This window comes from Chenopodium album, chromosome 14 (assembly GCF_948465745.1).
Source record: "Chenopodium album chromosome 14, dcCheAlbu1.1, whole genome shotgun sequence".
Classification (NCBI taxonomy): domain Eukaryota; kingdom Viridiplantae; phylum Streptophyta; class Magnoliopsida; order Caryophyllales; family Amaranthaceae; genus Chenopodium; species Chenopodium album.
In genome coordinates this window covers 14,935,019-14,962,876 of record NC_137847.1, presented here as the reverse complement: position 1 = coordinate 14,962,876, position 27,858 = coordinate 14,935,019, and the positions used below count along the sequence as shown (strand labels likewise).

The 27,858-nt window shown below is 36.4% G+C and overlaps 1 pseudogene across 1 annotated transcript; it reads left to right on the top strand.

The window, feature by feature from the left end:
* The first annotated feature begins 690 nt into the window (after nt 1-690).
* LOC145580092 (dynamin-like protein ARC5) lies at nt 691-25,046 on the top strand (annotated as a pseudogene). The gene is made up of 18 exons (XR_014099280.1): nt 691-1,135; nt 2,360-2,524; nt 2,599-2,721; nt 2,941-3,162; nt 4,160-4,293; nt 4,377-4,469; nt 11,014-11,077; nt 12,665-12,713; nt 12,823-12,905; nt 13,246-13,403; nt 17,050-17,110; nt 20,103-20,165; nt 20,301-20,401; nt 21,968-22,024; nt 22,884-22,953; nt 23,066-23,307; nt 24,457-24,618; nt 24,708-25,046. The product of XR_014099280.1 is annotated as a dynamin-like protein ARC5 (transcript).
* The last annotated feature ends 2,812 nt before the right edge of the window (nt 25,047-27,858 follow it).

Sequence of the window (27,858 nt, the reverse complement as noted above, 5' to 3'; positions counted from 1 at the left end):
AATGCATAAAAAGACGTTATAATATTGTTTTTCCTATATTTTTTTTTAGTTTTTCATAAAAAAAAAAAATTAGTTTTCCATAAAAAAAAATTAGATTTTTTCTTAATAAATCCTAAAAGCGGTCCGGTCCGGGTTTTGGACCGATTTTTTCGGTCTGTTTCGGGTTCGGCCCGAGCTTAATCGGTCCGATTTTTAGTTCTTGAAATTCTAATTTTCGGTTTTCGGTCTGGTCCGAATCGGTCCGGTCTTGGACCAATGAACAACCCTAATAAGATTACAGATTATCTCTATCTCTCTCCTATCACAAGCTCCTTTTTTATTTTTTCTATCTATCTATCTATCTCTACTCCAAAAATTGCTTATGGGTCTGCAATTACAAAAGTGATGCAATTTAATAAAGGAAAATGATAAACATAGCCCTAAGGGCTATGTATAATGAGCTAAAAAAGGAAATATTAAGGTTAAATTTACATTAATCACATTGATTTACGCGTAATTTTGTCATAAATTTTTAACTTAATTCCATTTTGAAAAGTATACTTAATGCTTATATATAATCTTAAGGGCTATATATATCATTACCCTTAAATAAAAACGGAGGAGGTATTTAAAACAACACATTACCACACGTTTACACGTGATACCTCCTTTTCCTAAATGAAGTCCTTTCCGGCTTTCCCTCAAAACAGGTTAAAAAAAACAAAATCCAACACTTCGTATTCCTGCTACTCTGCTATCACACACAAATTACTTTCACACACAAAATTACAACCAAGCTTTTTGCGCAACAATGGAGGAAAAAGCAGCAGCACCAGGAGTTAAAGAGAGAGAAAAAATGGAGGAACAATGGAGATTATATGAAGCATTCAACGAACTTCATGGTTTAGCACAAGAATTCTCAACCCCATTTGAAGCTCCTGCAATTCTTGTTGTGGGTCATCAAACTGATGGAAAGAGTGCTTTGGTTGAAGCTTTAATGGGGTTTCAATTTAATCATGTTGGTGGTGGGACCAAAACTCGAAGACCCATTACTCTTCACATGAAGTATAACCCTGATTGTGAATCCCCTCTTTGTTTTCTTGTCAATGATTCTGATTCTGCTGTTGTTGATCAGAAGTCTCTTGAAGCGATTCAGGTTTATTTTGGTTGTTCATTGATTTATAATTTTGTAATGTGTTGGAATTTTGAACGGAGGTGTTTTATTGTTTATATTTTGATGAGGGTTTGTTTGTGATTTGATTTTAGTGGTGGCAATTTGGGTAAGTGGGTCGTGATTGTGTTTGGTTTCGTGTCGTTTTCGGGTTGTTTAATGAATTATATCATAATTTTGAACATGGAACTGGGTGTTTGCATTTTTTAGGAGGGTTTGTGGATGGATGAGTTTAGTGCATGTGTTACTCATTTGGGTTTTTATTGCCTTTTGTAATGCAGTGAATTTTATGTTGTCATATTTTCAGGTAGTTATAATGTCCTAACTGATTCTTATTTGTGATTGTATATGAGTTGCTTTAGTTTGGGGAGCATAATGAGAAGTTGCTTTGCCTGAAGGCTTGTTGTGTAATGCCAAACTTTTCTGATAGTACGAATCGCTATGCTGTTGACATATGTGTGGAAGTGTTTTCTAAAAGATATTAGTTTTTTTTTGGCTTAAATATGAACAAATGCTAGTGCTGTTTGTTTTTTTTTTTTATTTTTTATTTTTTTTATTTTTTTTATTTTGAGATTTCAATCTTAGTAAATGCAATATAGTTTTTGTCAAAATTTATTTTGCTTGCTACCTGAAAGCTGCATTAACTTTTCTTCATTTGTTTTGTATTTCTTTCATGAAACAATTTACGGAGTATTTTTTTTTGTAATATTTTGTCCTTCTGAAGAGTTTATAATTGTTTACCATGTTGTTTTCATTTCATATGTGAGCTAGTGAAGAATATATCTGGCTTTGACACATGTCAATCTTCACTCATGCGAGACACACCATTACCCATTTCAGTTCATGCTTCATGATAGATTTTGGGGGGAATGGTATCGTGCTAATTGAAAGTATTGATATTGTTACAATGACGGGGATTAACTACTCTTGGTTGCTGTATCCTGCTTGTATATGATTGGGTTAAATCAACAGGACCCGGTTTAAGTTGTCTGTTTTCCAAAAGAAGCTGTGGGATTGTGCGACTGTAAGAGTCACTGCGAAATTGAATTGCTGTTTCTATGATTTATTTTAGTTGTTACATACTTATATATGGCTGGCGACTGCCGACTAGAGTAGCAATTGTTGCCCTGCATCTCAGACTGTAGGATCCTGGTTTGAGGTTTTGACATGTTGGTGATATGAGTAGTTCAATTATTTTTACTTTTGCAGGCATTCATTGAAGCGGAGAACATGAGGCTGGAGAGTGAGCCATGCCAGTTCTCATCTAAGGAAATAATCATTAAAGTAGAATATAAGTACTGTCCGAACCTCACCATTATAGATACTCCAGGTCTCATTGCTCCAGCTCCAGCTCGAAAGATTCATTTGTTGCAGGTCCATCATCTGGCCAATAAGAGTTAGATCTCTGTATTTTCTTCAAATTGACTGGTGATGATGATCTTTGACAGGCTCAAGCTGCAGCTGTTGAGTCACTGGTTCGGGCTAAAATGCAGCACAAGGAGTACATAATATTATGCCTCGAAGACTGTAGTGATTGGAGCATTGCGACTACGAGAAGGGTAGTAATGCAAGTATGTATTAGAGGTGTTTTTTTTTTCTTGATAACTATTATTCATTTCTTAGCAAGATCTTGCTAATAGATATCTTTCTACCTTCGAGTCTTGAAGAATATTAGTGCAATGTTAAACTGCTTGTGCACTGATAGGGTTTTACATCATCTATGCGAAGTACTTTACCATAATTATTGATTCTGTACTGAATAATATTCTTTGATGATTAAATGCATACAGGTTGATTCAGAGCTTTCAAGGACTGTAATTGTATCAACAAAGCTTGATACAAAAATACCACAATTTGCACGTGCTTCTGATGTTGAAGTTTTCCTCTCTCCACCAGCTTGTACCCTAGATGGTTTCATATTGGGTGACTCTCCATTTTTCACATCAGTACCTTCTGGGAGAGTGGGTTCATCCCCTGATTCTGTTTACAGATCAAATGATGAGTTTAAAAAGGTTATTATTATTATATTGTTATTTTTATTGTTCCTATTACTGTTTGTTATTGTTATTATATTATTATTAATATTATTGTCTTTTTTTTTTTTTTTTTTTTTTTTTTTTTTTTTTTTTTTTAATTTTTTGTAAAACTTTTTCAGAATGTCTGCAAATAATTTGATTTTTCTATCATTGCCTGTTGTGATATGTACAACTAAAAATGATTTTTCCCCATCCAATGATCCTGCCCTGGCACTTCTAAAGTTCTCACCTGCCAACATATAATGTTTTGTCCTCACATCAGTGATCACTTCTCAAGCTGGTTTGATTTGGAGTTTCATATTTAGTAGTGTGCTGTTTAAGTAGGTCCAGAAAATTGTTTCATGTACATTAAATATTTTTATTTATTAAATCTATTTACATAAAAATCTGGTTTTTAATAGTTGACATTTAATTCTATACTTGTAAGAGCAACTCCAATGGTTATAGGTAGAGACTTGCTTGCAATTTCCAAAAGTCTCTAGCTATTAGCTTGACCATTGGAGCTAAAAAATACAATTAGGTTGGTCAAGCAAATTAGCTTTGCCAAGCTAATTTGCTTGAGAAAAAAGTTTCTAAAATTTTAGAGATTAATATACTAATATAATTAAACTTTTAAAGATAATTGAGAAAGTTAAGCTCATTTAAATAGCAAGTCATTAGCTAACCATTGGGGCACAAAATAGCTACACAAAAAATTAGCTTAAAATCCTATGTGGCATGGCAAGCTTATTTGAGAATTAGCTTACCATTGGAGATGCTCTAAGTGTTTTGTATGAGCTATCCTTTATTAGGTTCCTAATTTGCCATTCATATTTTGAATGGTCCATGTGCCTGGCCATGTTCTTGAACCAGCCAGGGTGCTTAACAAATTTCTTAGATTGTTCCACTGATTATGGAGTGCCGGAGTGGCGATGCATTCTTTTTAATAGCTCTGCTCACCTAATTTCAATGATTTTCTTACTAAACTGCACAGGCTATTAGCTTGAGAGAGGTGGAAGATATTTCTTGTTTGGAGGAGAAACTAGGAAGGACACTGTCAAAGCAAGAAAGGAGCAGAATAGGCATAAGTAGCTTGAGACTGTTTTTAGAAGAGTTGCTACAGAAGAGGTTAGTGATTTTATTGTTTAAACTCTAATCATATTATAACTTTTAATCTTATCATCTGGTGTCTGACATTAATCTGTATACAGGTACATAAATAGTGTTCCGTTGATTATTCCACTTCTTGAGAAAGAGCATCGAAATGCAACACGGCATTTGAATGAAATTGATGAAGAATTCAGGTTAGCAGTCAATACACGTCTTGTCATTACTTGTGCCTTGAGCAGTGATCTTAGGAAATTCATTTACTGGAAATCAGGAGTTGTTGTGCCTTCTATTGGTGTTTAACCATCTTCAAGTGGTATAAAACTTCTGCTATTATTAAATTTTAAATTCCACTACAGCTCCCTTAACTAGTTTGATTTTTCTGAAGTTGCAACAAATTGTGTATCTGATTGGATAAATGTTTGTTTGTTATGTAATAGTGTTTTATTTTCCAATCTAATACATGTGCAAAGCTGTGACATGACCACACGTCAACTATAGTAGACCCCCTTTGGCATAATAGCTACACCTTTCTCCTTTTTCCATAAAGTGAAGGGAAGAGTGCAGTATGATAATTTACTAAGCATGGTCCATTAGCAATTTCCTAGTGCCTCAAGTTTCATATGAGGCTCCTGTGGAGGACAAGGTGAGAAGTATGTCTTAAAGTCATCATTGCTGTGTTATTGTTATCTAACCACATTTAAACTTAGAGTTTGGATGAGACCTGTGCTGGTGGAATTGTTTGTCTTTTCCTCACAGGAAAGATCCACCAGAGTCTTAAATTCTCAGAGTCTCAGCTATTTGTCATGAACCTAATACATAATACAGAGTACTGCTATTTTGTGTTGTTTTGATGAACTACTATATGAATATAGCCTTTTAGGTGGGAAGACTGACAAAGTGGTAGGTTATTGATGGCTGCATGATGCACCCTTCCTCTTATTTCTGAGCTTGGAGGACTGACAGTTCTCTGCATAGGGGCAGCTCGAGGCTAGACTTGAGCACACCTACAGAGCCCATAAAATGTAACGGAAACAATGCTCAACAAGGGCCGTGGTTTGATTACTTATGCAAGAAGGAGGAAGCGAGGTCAGCAAATGGGAATGGGAATGACAGAGAATGAGACAAGAGGGCAGCCACCAAATCAGTGAGCAGCCCCTCTCCTCATGACAGCTGCCATAATATTTTGTCTTCTTTCTCTTTCAAGGGTGATCATGTATATATAACAAAGGGAGGGTAGGAATGTGCTAGCTAGGCAGATATTAGTAATCACTAGAGCTAGAGATTAGTGCCCTAAAGGTACTAGGTTGGAGAGTAGTGGCCTCAAGCCACCCTTGTGTTCATTTCTTCAATTTCCATTAATCAAAAGCTGCCTATTTTCCTCAAAGGTCTCAACTTTATTGGTCCTGCGCCTGCCGGTACCGGAAACCACCACTCCGTACTCTGCTTTCAAAAAAAAAAAAAAAAGAGAAAACATGGTGACCTCTGCAACTCAGAGATGTGATAATTTGGATGCGCAAATGGCCGATGGCCGGAGTACAGGCTCGGCTGGAGGCAATGGAAGCGGCGATGAAAACACAAGAAGAAACACTCAAGAAGTCCTTGGGTGAGGCCAGTCAAAAGCTCGATAATCAGTTCGAGCTGCTACGACAACAACAAGAAGCTCAGACGGCGGCTAACGCCACTAATCAAGCCCAGTTCTTCGAAGAGCTGCGGAACTTGGTTAACCAGAGGAACACTGAACAAGGGCCAGGCGCCAGGAAACCGCAACGGAAACGATCAGAACGGCGGGTATGACTACCGTTGGAAGCCGAGGAAGCTAGATATGCCCCTGTTCGAAGGAACGAACCCTGATGGATGGATACTCAAGGGAGAGAAGTATTTCCTCCATTACCACCTCACGGAGGAACAATAGCTTCAAGCGGCGGTCTCCAATGGGAGAATAGGAGGAGACCGATTCCTAACTGGGAAAGCATGAAAGTTCGAATCTTGCGACAATTCCGACCAACCCACGCCGGAAGCCTTCATGAGCAGTGGCTGGCCGTTAGCCAGGAAACCACCGTACTCGAATATCGCAAGAAATTTATCGAGTTCTCAGCACCATTGGAGGATGTCCCTGAAACCATTATGATGGGCCATTTTATAAATGGGCTCAAGGCTGACGTGAGGCTCATGAACCCGTTCAACCTAGAACAGGCCATGGAAATCGCGGGTCGGGTCGAAGAAAGAAATCGGGTCGGCGGGTTAAGAAAACCACCCGGATATTACGGGTCGGGTAAATCTCTTGCCAGCACATCCGGATCATCTGGATCCAAGGCCTCAGTCGGGTCGAGTCTTATTAACACATTTGGGACTCCAAATCAACAGGCCACGACATTCAAGGGGTGGCCAAAAGCACCTGGAACCACCATCGAGTCGCAGGCCTCCGTCAACTTTTCCAGATCTACCATTAGCTCGACGGCGAAACCCGGTGAGCCACGACGGCTGACCGACTTTGAACACCAAGAGCGCAAAGCGAAAGGGCTTTGCTTCCGGTGCGACGAGCAATGGAGTGTGGGTCACCGCTGCCAGAGGGTTGAGTGTGCTGCTGCTAGGAGGAGAAGAGGATCCCGGAGATGGGCCGTCCAAACCGCCGCCGCTCGATTCCACTGACGAGGATGTGGCGGTTGAGGCGTCGTTTTGTTCAGTGGTGGGGTTATCTAACCCACGAACAATGAAATTGGAGGGGAAAGTAGGGCCGAAACCAGTGGTGATTTTGGTAGACCCCGGGGCTACCCATTATTTTATATCCGACGTCCTAGTGGCAGAGGTGGGTGTTCCGGTGGACAGCGACCGGAAATTTGGGGTATCGCTGGGAAACGGTGACGTGATTTGGGGTAAGGGAAGATGTAAGGGAGTGAGAGTGTTTTTAGGTGGATTTGTGGTGGTAGATAATTTTCTACCACTGAAATTGGGCAGTGCTGATCTTATCTTGGGTATTGAGTGGTTGGAGAAGCTCGGGTCAGTCACGCACAATTGGAAAACGCACTTAATGAGTTTTATGGTGGGAGATCGGAGGGTAACCTTGGTGGGGAACCTGGAACGCTCAAAAGTGTCGCTCTAAGGCCATGATGAGAACCCTGAGACACGAGGGAGGAGGTTTATGGGTGGAAATAAACCAAATAGTGTTGAATGTAAGTGAGGGAAAGGGGGAAATTCTAGTGGTAGATCTACTTGGAGGACATTATGGGGGAATTTCGTGAAGTGTTCGCTGACCCTAAGGGGCTGCCACCCAAGAGGGGTCATGAACATGCGATTATGTTGAAAGAGGGGAGTAACCCGGTGAGCGTTAGACCTTACCGGTACCCCCAATTTCAAAAGGACGAAATTGAACGGATGATTAGGGAGATGTTGGCGGCCGGAATCATCAAGCCATCGGTGAGCCCTTTTTCAAGCCCGGTTTTGTTGGTTAGGAAGGACGGTTCATGGCGTTTTTGCGTGGATTACCGTGCCTTGAACCGAGAAACAATCCCCGATAAGTATCCCATTCCCATCATAGATGAGCTCTTAGATGAGCTTCATGGGGCGGCCATCTTCTCTAAGCTTGACCTCAAATCGGGTTACCACCAAATTCTAGTGAGGGAGGAGGACACACACAAAACGACCTTCCGAACCCATGAGGGTCACTACGAATTTTTAGTATTGCCCTTTGGGCTCACCAACGCACCCACCACCTTTCAAGCCTTGATGAATGAAGTATTTAGACCCTACTTGAGAAAGTTTGTGTTAGTCTTCTTCGATGACATCTTGATGTATAGCCCCAACAAGGAGAGTCACCGGGAGCACATGAGAATAGTGTTGGTGTTGCTCAAGGAGCATAGTTTGGTGGTGAATTTTTAGAAGTGTGAGTTTGGGCAGCCGCAAGTGGCTTATTTGGGTCACGTGGTGTCCCAAAGTGGGGTAGCCGTGGACATGGAAAAAGTCAAGGCTATGGTAGAGTGGCCTACTCCTTAAAATTTGAAGGAGTTGCGAGGTTTCTTGGGGCTAACCGGGTACTACCGCAAGTTCATCAAAGGGTATGCCCAATTAGCTAGACCCTTGACCGATCAATTGAAAAGGGATAAATTTGGGTGGACAACCGAGGCCACCACGGCATTGGAGCAGCTCAAGGCTGCCATGGTGGGCGCTCCGGTGTTGGTAATGCCGGATTTCAGCAAGATATTCGTAGTAGAGGCCGATGCTTCGGGCTATGGATTAGGGGCGGTGTTGATGCAAGATTCAAGGCCTATAGCATTTTATAGCAAGCTCTTGGGGCCAAAATCGCAAGCAAAGGCTACTTATGAGAAGGAATTAATGGCGATTTGCCTCGCCATAGTCAAGTGGCGCCACTACTTGTTAGGCCGCCATTTTGTGGTGAGAACGGACCAACAAAGTTTGAAGTATTTGATGGAGCAAAGAGAGGTGGGAGGTGATTACCAAAAATGGTTGCGCAAGTTGTTGGGATTTGACTTTGAAATCCAATTCAAACCGGGGGCTAGTAATAGAGTAGCGGATGCACTCTCTAGGAGGGGTGGTTCGGAGTATGAATTGGCAGCCATGATCTCCATCCAAGGGATCAAGTGGGATGAGGTGGATAGAGAAGTTGGGGTGGATAACCTCTTGGGTAAAATAGCAGCAGCATTGAGGCAAGGGGAGGGGGATTATGTGGGGTACACAATTGAAGAAGGGAGGCTATTGTTCAAGGGAAGAGTGGCAATACCCAAGTCATCTACCTTAATTCCCAAACTCTTGAGGGAGTACCATGATAGTCCAATTGGAGGACACCAAGGAGAGACCAAAACTTACTTGAGAATTGCTTCGGAATGGTATTGGATGGGGATGAAGAAGGACATCAGAGAGCATGTGCAACGCTGCCCCACCTGCCAGCAAGCTAAACATTCCCAAATGCAACCCGCGGGCCTACTACAACCCCTACCCATTCCCGAAGCCATTTGGGAGGACATCTCAATGGACTTCATTGAAGGTCTTCCAAACTCTATGGGGATGAATTCTATCTTGGTCGTGGTTGATAGACTCTCCAAGTATGCACATTTTGTGGGTTTAAAACACCCCTATAGTGCTGCTACGGTGGCTGCCACTTTTGTTAAAGAAGTGGTCAAGCTTCATGGGTTCCCTAGCTCTATAGTTTCGGATCGAGATCGCATATTCATGAGTATTTTTTGGCGTGAGTTGTTTAAGCTACAAGGCACGTAACTTAAAAGAAGCACCGCATACCACCCCCAAACCGATGGCGAATCTGAAATTGTCAACAAGACCTAGAAACCTATCTAAGGTGCTTCGTGAATGGCCAGCCCAAGTCTTGGGGAAAATGGTTACATTGGGCTGAATATGCTTACAATACCGCCCACCATGAATCGATTGGGTTCACCCCTTTTCGGGTGGTCTATGGGAGGGACCCTCCGAAGTTAATTAAGGTGGGTAAAGGTCAAACACCGGTGGATAGCTTGGAGGTGTGGTTGCAAGAGAGAGATTGGGTGCTCGAAGATTTGAATATGAATTTGCTCCGTGCCCAGCAAAGGATGAAAGCCAATGCCGACTTAAAGAGAAGAGAAGAGGAGTTTCAAGTGGGGGATTATGTCTATTTAAAGCTCCAGCCTTATAGACAAAAATCTCTTGCGAAGAGGCCTAATGAGAAGCTTTCTCCGCGGTTTTATGGGCCCTTCTTGGTGGTGCAACGCGTGGGAAAGGTGGCCTACCAGTTGGACCTGCCAGATTCGTGTCGAGTGCACCCTGTCTTCCATGTTTCACAGCTGAAACGTGCACTAGGCAGCCAGGTGGTCAGCCCCACCATACCCACCCAGTTGACAGAAGAACTGGAGTTGCAAGCAGAACCTGAGCAAGTGCTTGATGTCAGGAAATCCAGCAGCTCTCCCACGGAATTGGAGGTGCTGATCAAATGGGAGGGCTTACCCACACTTGAGGCCACATGGGAAGAAGCTTCACTCATCAACGAGCGTTTTCCTTCTTTTCACCTTGAGGACAAGGTGAGTCTTCTAGGGGGAGGGAATGTAACGGACACAATGCTCAACAAGGGCCGTGGTTTGATTACTTATGCAAGAAGGAGGAAGCGAGGTCAGCAAATGGGAATGACAGAGAACGAGACAAGAGGGCAGCCACCAAATCAGTGAGCAGCCCCTCTCCTCATGACAGCTGCCATAATATTTTGTCTTCTTTCTCTTTCAAGGGTGATCATGTATATATAACAAAGGGAGGGTAGGAATGTGCTAGCTAGGCAGATATTAGTAATCACTAGAGCTAGAGATTAGTGCCCTAAAGGTACTAGGTTGGAGAGTAGTGGCCTCAAGCCACCCTTGTGTTCATTTCTTCAATTTCCATTAATCAAAAGCTGCCTATTTTCCTCAAAGGTCTCAACTTTATTGCTTACTAATCCATATTACAAGTTCAACTTAACAAAAGTGTTACATAAAACTTGAACTAGAATGCGAGAAAACATAGAGCTTTGAGGGTGATGCAGCTCTATTATGCTCAGTGCTCCTCTACAGCACCCTAATCTGCTATTAATGACATCCCTTTGCTCATCCTAGGAGGCTGGGACCTTCTGTTTTACTGTTCCTGTCATATTTCAATATAAATATGTGATTCTGTGCTATTTATATTCGTTTATGTACTGTAGCTGATCCAACATCTCATATTTGTTAATTCCTAATTTGATTTATTTTTTGGCAATTTGCTTGTGTGCAGTATGTTGAATGAAGTAAATTTAAAGGAGAAAGGAAGACACTTTCATGATCAGTTCCTTACTAAGGTTTTATGTTTATGCTGTTACTTAAATCTTCCCTAATTGGTTCATTATATGTATGAATACATTAACTACTCTGATCTGGACTTCTTGATTTGCAGGAGAAATGTGTAATTATGATAATTGTGTGATTAATTTTTAGTGTTATCATCATCAGTTTAAGACAAAATATTTTGTATTAATAACAATGAGCAGTATTCCATTTCCTTCCTTGTTATCAGCCTTTACCATCCTTACCTTTAGTGTTCTCAGTAATTGTTTTATTCAGGCCTTTTAGAGGTAGAATAGTAAGAAATATTGAAAGAGGAAAATTACGAAGCTCATGAATGGTGGAGGAAAGTAATGATGAAGAGTTCGTTGTTTTTAGACATTTCTCTCGGATAGTGAATAGCCCCCTTTACTGCCTGCTGGTGTATTAGATGTTGGTTCATACTTGTTGCATGTCATATATTTAACCTTATGGCTTTTAGATACAGTAAGCTTCCAGAGTCATGCTTATACAGTTCTGCCCTGCTCGAGTCATGATCTTTCCATCATTTTTTATTTGAGGCATATTTGTTGAAGCTTAAAATTAACTTGCAAATTTCAATGCTATACTTTTTCATGGTCTTGTTGCCTAATCTATTTTCACTCTTGATACCAAGTAAGTAATTCATTCCTCCTAGAGCTGTGATTTCAAACTCGATTTATCCTCTTTCTCTTGAATGTTGTAATTATATCTGGTATCTTTTAGGAATATTGTGGTCAGCGTCAGCCACATAAGAGGATGAATAATAAACTTAAGTCCTTGACATATGACATAGATTCACTAGGACTCCTCCTAAATCATTGCTGCTAATATTATTCATCAATTTTGACTATACCATTCTTTAGAGCCTGATCATATTCATGTAAAGCTATTTTTTTTACGACTATTTCTTCTTTTTCTTTGACCCAACTTCTGGGGTTTTTTTGACATGAATGTCTTCTTTACGATTTTTATCGAGGAAAGAAAATTTTGCATCTAGTTTATAAATTTTCCACTCTGCAACAATAGTGAGTATGCAGTATCTTGGCTTAATGCACGAGCAATATTTTTTTTCATTTATTTTATTAACTACTAATATTTGTGAATATTTTCTAGTTGCTGTCTGTTTTTGTGCTTTTGAAACTATTTGGGTCGAGCTTTGTCTTAAATTTTTTTAAGCCATTGTCATTCTTTCGTGTTGCTTGTCTTGTACAACCTAGATGATCCTTTCAATTATACATATTTCTTTCTCCATGCTATCTCTCTATTATTCTTCATGCTGGGAGGGTTGTTTGCAGCAACTTGTTTCATAAGTAGCATGATAGCAAATCGTCATTGCTCTAGATTGATATCAGGATCTTGAAGTAGTGCTATATATTTCTGGCAACCTTGAGCCTTACAAGGCGGTGAATATGAACCGTTGTACACATGAGAGTGTAATTATCAAAGATGCTATCAGTACAATCTTAAGAATGTAGATCAGAATGATCAACTGGAGTTGGTGAAAGTGATTCTTGTTGAAAACATGAAATGATTTAGTTGTCACATATCATCCAGTTTGATTGTTTTACATGTATGTTTTGCAGTTATCATTGCTATTGAAAGGATCCATTGTAGCCCCACCAGATAAGTTTGGTAAGTGATGTCTAAATATTATTCTTAAAGGAAAACTTATAAACCCAACAGCGACCTGTGCAAGGCATCATCTGAAGCTGCTGATTTGGTCATATTGTGCTGCTTTTAGGGGAGACACTCCAAGATGAAAGAGTGAATGGAGGTGCATTCACTGGTCCTGATGGTCTTCAATTTCCGCCAAAGTTAATACCTGTAAGTTAAAAGAAATTGCATGCCTATGATTTGGATTTGACTTTTTCATAGCTTTGCACGTTCCATGGAATTTCGAATAGTGTCACGGTTTCTGTAGATATGGTAGTTATCTGATAGTTAGAAGGCTGGAGAAAATAATAGAACTTAGTATTATTTCTTGCTGGATTGTTTTAGCTTCTAGCCTTCTATTTGCAGCTCAAGCAGCGTACTGAGGTCTGTTATTAGGTCTATTGGCAACCTTTTGCAGAGAAATGAGCTTAGGATCTGTGCGATTCATTTTAGCTTCTTCTTTGTGTTGATTGCCTTCATCCAGCTAATAAATAATTGAAGGTTTACATAGAATGCAGGAATGCGTCTCTATGGAGGTGCACAATATCATCGTGCTATGGCTGAGTTCCGATTTGTGGTAGGAGGAACTAAATGTCCCCAAATCACACGTGAAGAAATTGTTAATGCCTGTGGGGTCGAAGATATTCATGATGGAACAAACTATTCAAGGTATTTATATTTTTCTTAAATTGCAAAACTGTATTATTTAAATGCAATGTTAACTTTAATTTTGACCACTTACCTCTATTTTCTCAAACTATTTACGTTATTTACTTTCCTCCTTTAATAGAACAATCATGCCGGGAGTGCATTTCTATGATTTTATTTAAAATTGAAGTCTATGTATCTCCTCCGGTTTAAACTATGATGTTTTTCTTGGTTGTCATTTTTTTTTTTTTTTTTTTTTTGTTTTCTTCCGACGCAGGCTATGTTTAGTTCACCTTATTTTTACTTAATTTATATCACATCAGAAAAAAATTAGATCAGATCAGTAAATTAAGTTTTTACATACTTAATCAGTTTATGTGCAATTTTATATCACTAGATATTTTTAAGTTTATAAAAAAAAATTATGAAAATTTATATTAATTAAATACTCATTATTACAAACTTAACAAGACCTCACTTGATGTATTTTTTCCTAATACATTAGCGTACATTATAAGGTTAAAATTTAGTTAAATAAGACAATTAGATCAGATTAACAAAAATAAGGTGAACTAAATAGGCCCTTAGTTTGTATACTTTGTGAAGGAGCTTAGGATTGATTCATTCTTATTTAAGCAATATTTACTTTTCTTTAAATATCATACTAGATCAAAGTTAATTTTTTTGGCAAAATTTATCAAAAAGAACCTTTGTGACCTGATTTCAAATATAAATTGCAGAAAAGGACCTTTTAAAAGCCATGAACGACCAATCTCGGATTATTTTATGGAATTCTTGAGACATTATTATTGAAATATGAAATCCTTAAAGAATTTTTGTTTCGTAATTATGCAAATCAAGACAATTTGGATGATTTTAAAAAACAAAAAAGGTCCAAAAATCGCGAAAACTAGTGCAGAATTAAGGCAAGTTGTACGTGACATGCCACTACGTATCGCACCGCGGTACAAAACACCGTGTCACAATACAAGTATCGTGACACGGTACAAAGTACTGTACAACGGTATAATACACCATGGCACGACACTTATTTCCAACTCCAAAACTCAATCTTCCCTTTTTTTTTGGATTTCTTTTCCTCAAAAATTTTCGTTTCTTTCCTTTCTTCCTTTTTTCATATTTGGGGTAGTTTTTAAACTTTCCTCCCTAATTTCTTTTATTTTTGGAGGATTTAAAATTTTCCTTATTTAAATTTCTTTTTGGGGAATTTTCAATTTAACACTTTCTTCATTTTAATTCTATTTAAGGAAGCTTTAAAACTTGCTCCATTTTTTATTTCTTTTTTTCTCTTTGGGGAAGTTTTAAAACTTGCTCCATTTTTTTTCCTTTTCAGGAATATTTCAAAACCGCCCATACAATTTTATTCCATTTTTAGTGTATTTTCTTTTTCACAATTTATTCCATTTTTGGTTTATTTTCTTTTTCGGAAGAAAGTCGGTACCTTTCACTTAGGATAAAAAATTACGGAATAATTATTTGCATTGACTATACTATACAGAATTACACACAAACAATCACAGTTGCATACACTAATGCATACGATAAATGAGCTATAAATAAATAAACGTACATAATGTGAATCGAGTCAATAAAATACTTCTTCCGTTCTATTAATATTGCAACAATGGACTTTTTGCACTATTCATCACTCTTGTTTGACCATAGAATATGATTTATACGTTAAGCAAAATATAGTCATGTGGGATCTTGTTGGATTCGTCTCATAAAATAATTTCACAATATCAACTTTTTATAATTTTTACTCTTACACAATTATAGATATTTAGCATATAAAATGTGCTTTGGGATGCGTAATTTCATCCTTGTTGCAATATTAATAGAACGGAGGAAGTATACAAGTAGTCATAGTCATAATCATAGTCAAGTGTCAAGTCATCACAGTAGAAAGTGAAATCCCTCTGTAAAAAAAAAAATTGAGAATGACTCCCACGAGTTAGCAGTTATGAAATATGAGTATAAGTAATACCTCTCGGACGTTGTCTGGCTATTACGACATATCATCTGACGCTGCAACTTGACGAGATTGTACTTGCAAGCGCCAATGATGTTCTGTAGCTTCATCACGTCCTCACGAGGAAGCTATGAACAAAAATATCAAGTCGGTAACATACAACGGTAAGTAAAACAAACAGAACATCACTCGAAAAACTTACCAGATCCATAATCTTTGGATAGGAATCCTAGGCGTGTCTATGGCCCTCTAGAGCCTCCAAAAGATGCTCTTCAATCTACGTTGGGTCAAAGTTCGTCGTGGATTCCAGTGCATCAAACGATGCCTCAGCCACGGTGCATAATCCTTGGTAACTGTTGTCTCAGCAGTTTGGAGTTGATGATACACAGTTTGCAGGTTGGTTAGAGCCGACCATTGCAGTGCCTACTGCTGGAGGTGTAGAGTTGGGCATGGACGCGACTCTACGCAATCGGATGATGTAGGGGATCTCTGGTGTGTCACTTCCTCGTCTGAGTTAGGCGAACTCGGATTTCATAGCTGTTAACTCGTCGAAGTCATTATGAGATTTTTTATCAAGGGATTTCATTTTTGTACTGTGATGGCTTGGCACATGACTATGATTACTTGTACATTTTATTGACTCGATTCACATTATGTACGTTCATTAATTTATTGTTCATTTATCGCATGCATTAGTGTTTGCAAGTGTGACTATTTGTGTGTGATTGTGTATAGTCAACGCAAAAAATTTCCGTATGTTTTATCATAAGTGGAGGGTTTTGACTTTCTCCCGAAGAAGAAAAAACATAAAAAAAAAAAAAAAAAATGGAATAAAATTGTATGGACAGTTTTGAAATTTCCCTTAAAGGAAAAACAAAAAAATGGAGCAAGTTTTGAAAATTCCCCAAAGAGAAAAAAAGAAACAAAAAGTGGAGCAAGTTCTGAAACGTCCCCAAAAAGAAATAAAAATGAGGAAAGTGCTAAATTGAAAATTCCCCGGAAAGAAAAAAAAAAAAAATTAAAAGAAGGAAATTTAAAAATTCCTCATAAATAAAAGGAGGAAAGTTTAAAAACTTCCCTAAAAATTTAAAAACAGGAAGAAAGAAAAGAAATGAATTTTTTTGAGAAAAAGAAATACGAAAAAAAAAGGGAAGATTGAGTTTTTGAGTCAGAAAGAAGTGTTGTGGTGTATTGTACCGTTGTACGGTACTTTGGCAGGACCTTTTGGTAGATTCCAAGCATTAACTTCATCTTTATTATATTTACTAGTACGCGTCCTGCCTTGGTTATAAAAAGCACACCCAAAACGACTGTAGGCCTTGGGCGAAACTAGGCGGCAAGAGAAATACCTCTGAAGAGCTAAGTGAAGTGAGCTACAACATGCACAAAGAGGCATGCACGTTCAGCTGCCTTTGTCACAATAGTGCATGGTAGAATACCTTCTGCGGCCTCGAATAAGGTGAAAGATATTAGGGCCTAAAAGTTGGTATTGGGTGGTCTATATTTGTATTGGAATCTTTACAAGTGTATGCTCTACTTCTTTGATAATTATTACAAGTATGCATAAAAATAGCACATATATAGCATAAATATTAACAGCTGCACATGGTGTTGCATGTAACAGAATGAGGTTGTGTGTTCATCACGGTTTGTTTATGCTTAACCCCTTTACAGGACAGCTTGCGTGATAGCTGTTTCCAAGGCTCGTGACACTTTTGAACCTTTTCTTCATCAGGTAAATGCTAATTATGACTTAGAATGTTTCCAGTGCTGTGATGTAAAAGTTCATTTTGCCTCAAGGGAGGAGATAACTGGCAAAGCATCTGGTGTGGCTTCTTTATAAAAAAAAAAAAAAAAAAAAAAAAAAAAAAAAAGAGGGGGGGGGGGGGGGGGTGGGGGGGCTGCTTTGCATTTAAGATTTTTCCCTTTGTCCTTTAAATTTTATAAAATATTCTTATGTTAGCTAGCAATTCCAACAAATTTCTAGCAAACGATTAGTCAAATAGAGGATTAGAAAATTAAAATCTACCAAATCTATAATTCCTCAATCCAAGTAAATCTATTTCTATAATAGTATTCAATCCAGATAAGAGCGGAAATTTTCGAAGTAATGATTTATGATTAATAGGGCCCCCTTTATTTTTGTTTCTAGTAATACAGTACAATGAATTTGAGGGACTGATGCGCGAGTGAAAAGTGGAGTTAGAAAATAAGTAATGAGACTAAAAGTTGCATAAGAAAATGTTCTATATAGTTCAATAACAAGTAATGTGCCCGTCAAAAAAAAAAAAAAAATAAATAAATAAATAAATAACAGGTAATGTGTAATGGATTGATGTGTATTGTGGTGGCAGTGTGACACCTAGACACATATCAGAGTCCCCAGCATGATTTGCCGGGTTTCTATTTATTCATGTGGATCTTTTGCTTATTTTTAAAAATTTTGATTTTTTTTTTATTTATTCCTCGTTCTATCTATTGTAAACGTGTTAAAATTGATTTAGGTTTTGAGGAAAAGAGATGTCTTGATTGTTTTATGTTTATTTGATAAGAAAATAATTTTCATTGAATACCAAAAAAAAAAAAAAAAAAAAAAAAAAAAAAACAGGAAAACAAGTACACAAACTTGAGCAGTAGAACTTAACCACAAATAGAAGCAAAATGAAAACTGAACTTAGCTCACAAAACAACAGAATTGAACACCACTACCCAATGAGAGACTACATTTACCAATTATTCCCATGAGAAGTAACCAAAAAAAGGCTCCTTAGTCCTTACCATGGAAAATCATTTTATGCTTGTCAATTTTAAAGCACCACCATAATGGGGAAATGAAAAAAAAAATGTGCCACAAATCTGTATGCCATTTTGCATTATTAACTCCATAGTCCATATAATATAAATAGGATTAATCCAGTGTATCCCAACCAAATCAAATAGCCTATTCATTGCAAACAATGTAAATACAATTAGTTCCCTATCCGTGGTCTTGGTGCCCCATACATTCTGTACCCAAATAAAATCTATCACCTACTTTGGGATCTTAGCTATTGAAGAATTGAGAATATTGCGTTTCTTGATGGTGATGAAAGACAAGTAGAAGATCCTGTAAAATCAGCCATCCATAGTCTCATATCTTATCTATATGTGTCTGTTAAAGAAATAGATTAAAAATTCATAACAAGATATTAAGCTTCCCCTACACCAAATTTTGGATATTCTAGGAAACTTCATCACTCTTTCTTACCCAAAAGAAAGATTTAGGCATCTGATGTCTAGTGGACAATCTGCAAAGGGAATGCAAAAGGATATGAATCTCCGTCCTTGCAAATAATGCTTCTAATGAACAATGAGCTAAATCACTCATCTCGTGTTATTTAAATGACCACTTAGGATTTTAAGTTCGACTCCTTATGATTATAGGGAAACTATCTATTACAAGCTAACGACTCAAATCTCAAGTTCCTTAATGTGAGAACCCCAACTCTACTTGACCTACTACGCTTCCAATTCTCTCTTTCAATATAAAGCTTGCTCAAAGCCTATTAAGAGTTCACTCAAACTTTCAACCCCAAAATACAACTTTTTAGAAAGATAATTTATGTATGATAAAAAACAAATAAGATTAAGACTTATGTGGAACTGACACATAAATACTTAGATTTAAAAAGTTTTATAGGAGTAAAACAAGTCATAAACAACATTGTAGGTTGAGGAGAATTCTAGATTTTGTTTTACACAACACAAAATGTCTTTAGCCAATTCTAAATGGCCCAAGATTAATATAACGCAATGCATATTTATAGTGTAGAAGATTCCCATCTCAACAATCATAAAATAATGGAACGACCTAACATAGGAAGTATGTCTTAAATAGATAACTAGCTGTTCTATTATGAAGAAATTTTGAATTACCTTGATGTTTTAATTGACATGTCACCCCTTTGTTGTAAATTGAACTTTTAATGTCTCAACTAATAAGATGGCAAGATCAATTTGTTGTAAATTGAAACATTGTCTTGTAGGCATGAGTCCTTAAGTGGTAGCAATACATAGATATTCATAGGAGCATAAATGGGCTATTGTAAAAAATTTTATAAGACAAAATTTGGTGATTGAGCGTAAGAGTATTGATATCACAATCATATCATGTTTTATTATCAAATGATCATGGTTGATTTGCTATAGCTAATGTTATAAGGGTATGGATTGCATTATGAGCCTTTTCAACAACAACATTTAAGGGTCAAACTGCATGATGTATTGTTCATTTTTTATATTGCTAGATTAATTGTTGATTTGTTGTTGATAATTTTGTGGAGATTGTCTCATTTTTTTTTTATCGGTCATCTATATATTCGTTGTATCCTACTCCCTCCGTATTTTATTACTTGCTCCATTTTTCTTTTGCGGTCGTATTTTACTACTTGCGTCATTTCCTTTTTTGGAAACCTTTCACAATATTTTATTAATTTTTTCTTTTTTAATGGACCCCCCAACTATCATACTTTAATGTTTCCATATTCTTTCTCCTCCCAACTATCATACTTTATTCTTCCTTCATATTTTATTACTTTCTACTATTTCTCCTAAACTCCGCACATTGAGAAATGGAGTAAGTGATAAAATATGGAGGGAATATTACACTAGCATTGCTAGACTTTGTTTTTAAATAAGATTAGTTTTTGATCTCTTAGATCTCAAGGAAATTAATTTTTTTCTTGCAGTTGGGCCATAGGCTCTTGCACATTCTCAAGAGACTGCTTCCTATATGTATCTACCTTCTACAGGTATCGTCTCTTTGATGTAATTATGTAATGGTTTATGATGCTCTAGCAATTTTGTCTTGATGAGTCGTGGTTTTTTTTTTTTTTTTTTTTTTTCATTTGTAGCACCAATAGAATTAATGGAACTTCACTTTGCAGAAAGATGGTGAATATTTAAGCCGCAATGATGTATTTCTGGGTCGTGTTGATTCAGCCTTCAACAATTTTGCAGAATCAACTGAAAGATCATGCCGAGAAAAGTAAGCATCCATTTGTGTCTTAAACCCAATAATACAATATTAATGGCTAATTCTTTTTCTCTCATTTGAGATCTTTAAGACAATGGTCTAATATATTGTTTCAGACTTTCAGACATACCTTTTGTCCTCTGTTTCTTCTTCCTACTTATGCTTATCCCCTAGTTGGTAGGGCCACACTGGTTTTTTGTTTTTGTTGTTTAGTAAATTGAATTACAAAGGGAATAGATGTTGCGAAGTATATCAAGGCTGAGAACTGTGAATTAGGCGTCAATGGATATGTTTTTCTTATGTCACCTCTAGTCCTGGGAGAAAGTGTTGACACTTGATTAGGAGATTGCAACTTCGTTGCTGTTGTTCTGAGCAAAAATTAAAGAGTATCCCTGTCATTGTAGTTAGAAGAAATATAATTTCACTATGATGTCATCGTAGTTGCATGTTTATTCAACTAAAGAGGTGTGGTGTTATGTTTTTCTCTCTGAATCTAGCCTCTAGTTAGGACTACATAATTTTAATGTTAAAGATATTGTGTGTATTGGCCTTGACTTTGCAATACCTGCAAGGCTCCAAAATAATGGTTACTCCCTCTGTTTTTTTTAAGTGCCCCACTTCCCAAAAGTGGCCATTTTTTTAAGTGCCCTATTTTCAAATTTAGAAACCCTACTCACATTATATATTATTTCTCTCTCTTTCTTTTGACCCCGCTATCATTTTATAATATATCTCTCTCACATTACCCAGTGGTCCCCCATTCATATTTTTTCTCTTACTTTGCAAAATGATTTATTCCTAAACACACTTAAAATTATATATTACTTTACTCTTTTTTGTCTAAAACTCCGCACACACCACAATGGAGCACTTAAAAAAACAGGAGTAATATCTATCAATTATTTAAAATTTGGCTTTTTGGTGGGCAATTCTTGGGTTTTTGAAGATCTGCATAGAAATTTCTTCATCTTTACTTAGTTGAGAAACCACTTTTAATGTTCTTGTGTGTCTTTTCATTTGATTGATGACATACTTCCTCTGATTTTTCATACATGCATTGTTTTGATATTTCGCTTGCCAACGCGCAAATTTGACCCTTGGTAACTAAATTGAGATTAATCAAACAGTAACTAAATTGAAAATGTGGTCAAATTAAGTATATGAATAGCTTATAAAGTCAATTGGATGCATGAAGGAGTAGGTATGCATTAACATTCAAGGCATCATAGTTAGTTTCTCAATCTGCTATAGTAATTAGCATGATGAAGTTCGTGTTGCCTCAATCAAGAAATTGACTTGACACTCATGCTGAGTTTTCACCAATATACCCCCCTTTTTTGGAAATCTATTTAAATTAAAATTGTTTTGAGGGCCAATGTACTAGCATCTATGCTTCTGAGCTGTTAAATTGATTGGAGAAATGTGAAATTTATGGTCATCTCCTGTCAAATTTGATGATGATATAACTCTCCTAAGAATAACATGTGTGCTCATGTGCATGTTAGTTGTTTAATGCTAGTGCATTGAAAACCAATGTCACTGATGTCTTATTTTTGCTTAATTTTCTGTTGTCAATAGATGTATGGAAGATCTGGTGAGCACAACCCGCTATGTTCTTGGTCTCTTCATAACAAGGTAATATGATCATGAACTAGTATTTTTGTGTTCTGCAGAAAAGACTCCAATTTTAATAGTTGTTGAATTAAATTAATCTAAATGCTTCAGATGGAGTAGACATCTTCTCAGCTGAGATTACACTATGAAAGGAACAAGTGTTGAGGTTTGTAGTGTAAATGAGCACAACCCGCTATGTTTCTTGGTCTCTTCATAACAAGGTAATATGATCATGAACTAGTATTTTTGTGTTCTGCAGAAAAGACTCCAATTTTAATAGTTGTTGAATTAAATTAATCTAAATGCTTCAGATGGAGTAGACATCTTCTCAGCTGAGATTACACTATGAAAGGAACAAGTGTTGAGGTTTGTAGTGTAAATGAGGTGGAATGATAAATGAAATTGTGCTTTATATTGACAGGCTGAACACAGTCAAATTGTTGAAATGTGTCACAGGATTGATTGTTACAAAGAACTTTGATAATAAACGTGTAGTGTGTGGTTATAGATTATTACAAAGTTCAGATAGAAACTTTTGGTCTGACTTGTTTTAGTGTTGAAGAATTAATTTATTGATTTTATTCTTTATAATGTGGTGTTTTTATTGCTGCATTAGGTTCATAGTTTCACATATATGATGCCATACTCGTAAGCATTGTCTCTTACTTCTGTCATCCCATTACTTGAGAGAACATATCCAATGTAATGAAAGGAGTAGATCAAGTTAAATACCAAGTCTTCCAATGAATTTATCTAGTGTACAGAGTTCTTCAAGTTCATTGATTAGTGTTGAAGGATATTTTTTTTCTTTTTTTTCACAAGCTGCTCCTAGGTTTTATTGTCAATTCATGAGATTTTTAAATCTTGGCATAATCTGCAGAATCGGGCTGGTTTACGTCATTTTCTGGATTCTTTTGGTGCAAGTGCGACAGATGCTTCCGTTCTTGGTGGTAATTAGTGTAATCCTGGTTTTAAGTTTCCAGGAATTTTGGCTCTCCTACCGGTGATTCATTTTAGGTTTGACTCCCTTATTAAAGACTTATTCTCTTAATTTTTCTCTAGATTCAACACCAAAAGAAAAGCCAGAGAACTCGCCCAAAATGGCAGCAAAATCAAGTCACTTGTCCTCAGGTATGGACTCCAATGGGTCTGCGCAGCTTACAGAAACAAGATTGGCTGACCCTCTGGATAACACCCTCTGGAACCGGAGACTTGCTCCTTCATCTGAGAGAATAGTTTATGCTCTAGTACAGCAAATATTTCACGGGATAAAAGAGTACTTTTTGGCATCTGCAGAGTTAAAGGTTTGTGTCCTTTTTCAACATTCTCATATCGTCTTATTGCACCTTTTTAATTTTCTCTCTTTTTCTATTTTGGAGCCTTGCAGGTATTGCAAAGTCAAGGCCAATACACACAATATCTTTAACATTAAAATTATGTAGTCCTAACTAGAGGCTAGATTCAGAGAGAAAAACATAACACCACACCTCTTTAGTTGAATAAACATTTCACTACGATGACATCATAGTGAAATTATATTTCTTCTAACTACAATGACAGGGTACTCTTTAATTTTTGCTCAGAACAACAGCAACGAAGTTGCAATCTCCTAATCAAGTGTCAACACTTTCTCCCAGGACTAGAGGTGACGTAAGAAAAACATATCCATTGACGCCTAATTCACAGTTCTCAGCCTTGATATACTTCGCAACATCTATTCCCTTTGTAATTCAATTTACTAAACAACGAAAACAAAAAACCAGTGTGGCCCTACCAACTAGGGGATAAGCATAAGTAGGAAGAAGAAACAGAGTACTTTTTAATTTTCTCTCTTTTTCAACATTCTCATATCAACAGATAAGAGTCTCATGACTATTATGGTTTTATAGTATTAAGCATTTTACCAATAAGGTACCCTATAATTATTGATTATATGAATTTCATTGGAAACAAATTTCACATGAAAATGCTAAACTGTTGTATTTGGGCCTATTTTCACTTGATTTTTACTTGATGAAGTTTATTTTTACTGTTTATAGATAAAAACTGATATTTGTCATTTTTCTAAAGACTGAAAACTAATGTTTGCTGATTAGAAAACCTTTTACTGAAGACTAGTATTGCAAAAAAGAAAAACAGAGCCTTGCCTTAAAATCTTTAATTGCCCATATAGATGAACATGTGTAATAATAATTTCTTAACTTTGGACTCAAATTAGGTTGACAGAAATTTGATTCTGTATTTGAAATGATCATAAAGAGGGAATATGATATTTGTGTTTGAAATGATTCTATAACTCTTCTAATGATTTATACTGATAGGCGTTCATGGTGCAGTATAACCTTAACACAACTGCAAATTTATGGCTTGGCATTCTCCCAAACGAACCTCACTTTAATTTAAACCAAACTGCACCAATCTGAATATACTGACAAGCTGCTCTGCATTTGTAGTTCAACTGCTTTTTGTTAATGCCAATAGTAGACAAGCTACCTGAACGTTTGCGTGAAGACCTGTCTAAGTTTGAAGATAATGTTGATAGCATGTTTGACGTTGCTAGTTTGAGAAGCTCTTTGGACCAGTGCAAACGAGACATGGAGATTGAACTGAAACGAGTAACACCTGAAGCTTTTTTGTGATTATTCTGGTCTTGCCATTTGGATTTTTGGATAAGCTGATGAAGTTGTTCTGTTTTGTGATGCAGATTCAGAAGCTCAAAGACAAATTTAAACAACTTCACACGCAGCTGTACCGCGAAACATAGTCTGAGTCGTAGATTTCTCTTGATGCAATTATTCTTTGGTGCTGAAATGCAGATGCACGGCCTTTAAAGTTGTACTGAAATGCCATGGTAGTGACCATAGTGTTCTGATTCCTTGCTCGATTGAAAAGAGTGACTAAATGATCGTTGTTGTATAAATAAAAACATACAAAATCTTCTTAACTGGAGTGATGCATCCTCTTTTTTGGTAATGAAATTTTATGTTGTCAAAATCCAAAGTGTAGTAGAACACAACAGTGAAATCAACGAAAAAACTTAGTATGTCCTGAGATAATCAAATTTTATAACATATGGTCCTAACTTGACCTTATTTGACCCTTTGGTTAGACACTATTGTTTTTTCAAGGCTACAAAATAATAGCAACCAACAAAGCCTTGTTTCAGTTATTTTTTTGGGTGTTTAGAGAGCCACAAGGGTGGAGGTGAGAGTCGATCTTATGATCTATCCACTTGAGTTATCCCTTACTCTCCTTATTTCAGTTTGCATCTTTTTCTTGGGTTGTTCTACACATTACCCATGAGGTATTGGCTTTTCTCAGCAGTACCCCTTTGAATTTGGACTTCCGCATGGTACTCTCCTAGTTCAAATAGAAACCGCGTAGTATCCTCAGTCTTAATTAATAACAAATAGAGGTGGTTTAAGAAGGTGATAGTGGTGGTTCATATCTGGTGATTATGGCGGTTAGTTGGTTAGGGTTGCTTTACACGAAAACTAATCGGTTAGCGTCTAGATAACAACAAGAGTACCACATAGTTCCTAATTGTATCTTAGGGATACCACAATGAATTCCAAGTTTGAAGGGGTGCAACATAGAAAAAATCAATAACCCCGGATATTGTATAGAAAAACCCTTTTCTCTTTAATATAGAAATGGTCATCATTACATTGAGAGTTTTAGTTTAAAGAGCACGATAATCGGAGTTCAAATACTAATGCTTCTATTAAATAAATTTTGATATTATCTCTTAAATAAATATGACATTAATAATTAACAGATTTCGTGTCTACTACTATAACAAACAAATTTATTTTTTAACCTAGGCAACTCTTCCTCAATTCCATTCCTCATCGTCAATTAAGTTTTTGCGTTGTAATATTTATGATGAACATATCCAATGTGTATAGCTGATTGTTTATTTATATAATTTTGTTCTAAAAATTTAAAAGTGTGAATCTAATATTATATTTATAAAAGGGAGTTTTTTCCCGAGTTTTTAGAGAGCCACGTAGGATTTAATTTTTTCAGCGCGTCATGTAGGATAATAAATTTTAGTGGTAGCCAATTAAATACGAGATTATTAATTTCTTTTAGTATTAAAAAATTTAAATGACACGTAAGCAAAATTGGCGAATGAGATTTCCCAGTTTAAATTAATTAAATATAAAATATTATCATTTGATATCAGGAATTTTATCTAAAGATATAACAAATTTTAGCATATATATATATATATAAATATAAATTATTGTAAAAAATTCAAACAAACCGTGCATCGCACGGGATTCATCTAGTCTATGTTTAAATTAAAGTATTTGTGTTTGGGAGTTTATTATCTTTTTTTTTTAAAGGAATGGGAGTTTATTCTTGTTTGACTATTGTAATGTATTGGTAATGGAGAGAAAGTACTAATTTTTAAATGTAATAGGATGTTTTCACCCAAGTAAGGATTTTTCCTCTAAAAGTAGTTGGTATTGAAACCAAATTTCAAGGATAGAAGGTATAATGTGATTGAGTGAGTTTAACCTGGTAAAGCGAGGCTTCTAATTGGTTTGATTGCAAATTTGACCTTCGACATACATGCATTACATTTGTTCTAAGTAAAAGAAAGAACATTATTAATCATTTCATGTTAAGATGTATAAAAAAACCTTAGAATCCAGCTTAGAAGAACTTTGATTGGAGAATTTTAGAAGTTAAAAGCCAAATGAAATGATTAGAAACAAACAAACAACTTGGACGCTTCCTTTAGGAGTTAAGTAGTAACGGCGACATGAAAGCTTGATTGTTGTATTGCTTCATGATTTTGGCATTTTCCTTGTACGAAATATGAAATATTCAATTAATATAAGGTAATAAGAGGATTGAGATCTAAATAAACTTAAGTACGCTTTATAATTCGATCTTATAAATTGTTTGTTCAATGGAAAGTTATGAGAATGATTGTTAAAGAAGTGTGGTAGTCCTGATTTGATGTACTTGTTTATATAGAGGTTTGAGAATTTTAGAATATTGTTTGAGAGACACTATCATATTGTTTAACAATGAAGGGATTTCTCCATTGGTTAAGTAGCATTAAATAAAAGTAAATTTTTTTGAAAAAAAAATTCACTAGATCTGGCATCAAGTTGTGTCGTATTTGTGTTTGATCTCGTGTTCATTTCTTATTGCTCACAAAATTTATCAGAAAAGTGAGTAAAAATGTAAGATAATTAAATAATTTGACTAATTTATCCAAGTGGCTCATGTTCAAATTGATTTCGAGTTGCATCTTATCAATTTTGTAATGGTTTCAGACTTTCAATCGTATAGTTGTGTGCTATTGGCAATTGCAAAGTTTATTTTTGACACGTATGACCCCTTCAATCCTCTCACATAATTAGTTCTTCTAATTCAAGAATCCCTCCACTCTAGAGTGATCACTCTCAAGTCACAAGTCAATACTAACCATAAAAAAACCCTTCATGAATTGTGTTTATCTCCCCCCTAATTAATTAGATTTCTATCAACTTTCTATGCCCCTCATTAAAACATTCCCCTTCTTTTGTTTTTTTTCTTCATCATACCGTGACCTTAATTATAAACTATGATTGTCTAATTTGCACATATTTCTTGTCGTCACCAATAACATTATGCGAGTCATTGCGGCAATAAGGATTCGCCGCCACTCAAGATTTCCCAAGCATTAGCAAACTAGCATGTTCAATTTTCGCTTCTTCATGATTAAGTTACCACATGATTGGTTCTCAATTTATATTTAACACAATTTTAATGTGTCTTCCAACCACCACCCTCTTGCCTTTCTTTGAACACAATATTACTTGGAATTCAAGATAAATCATGTGCAAGTGTGC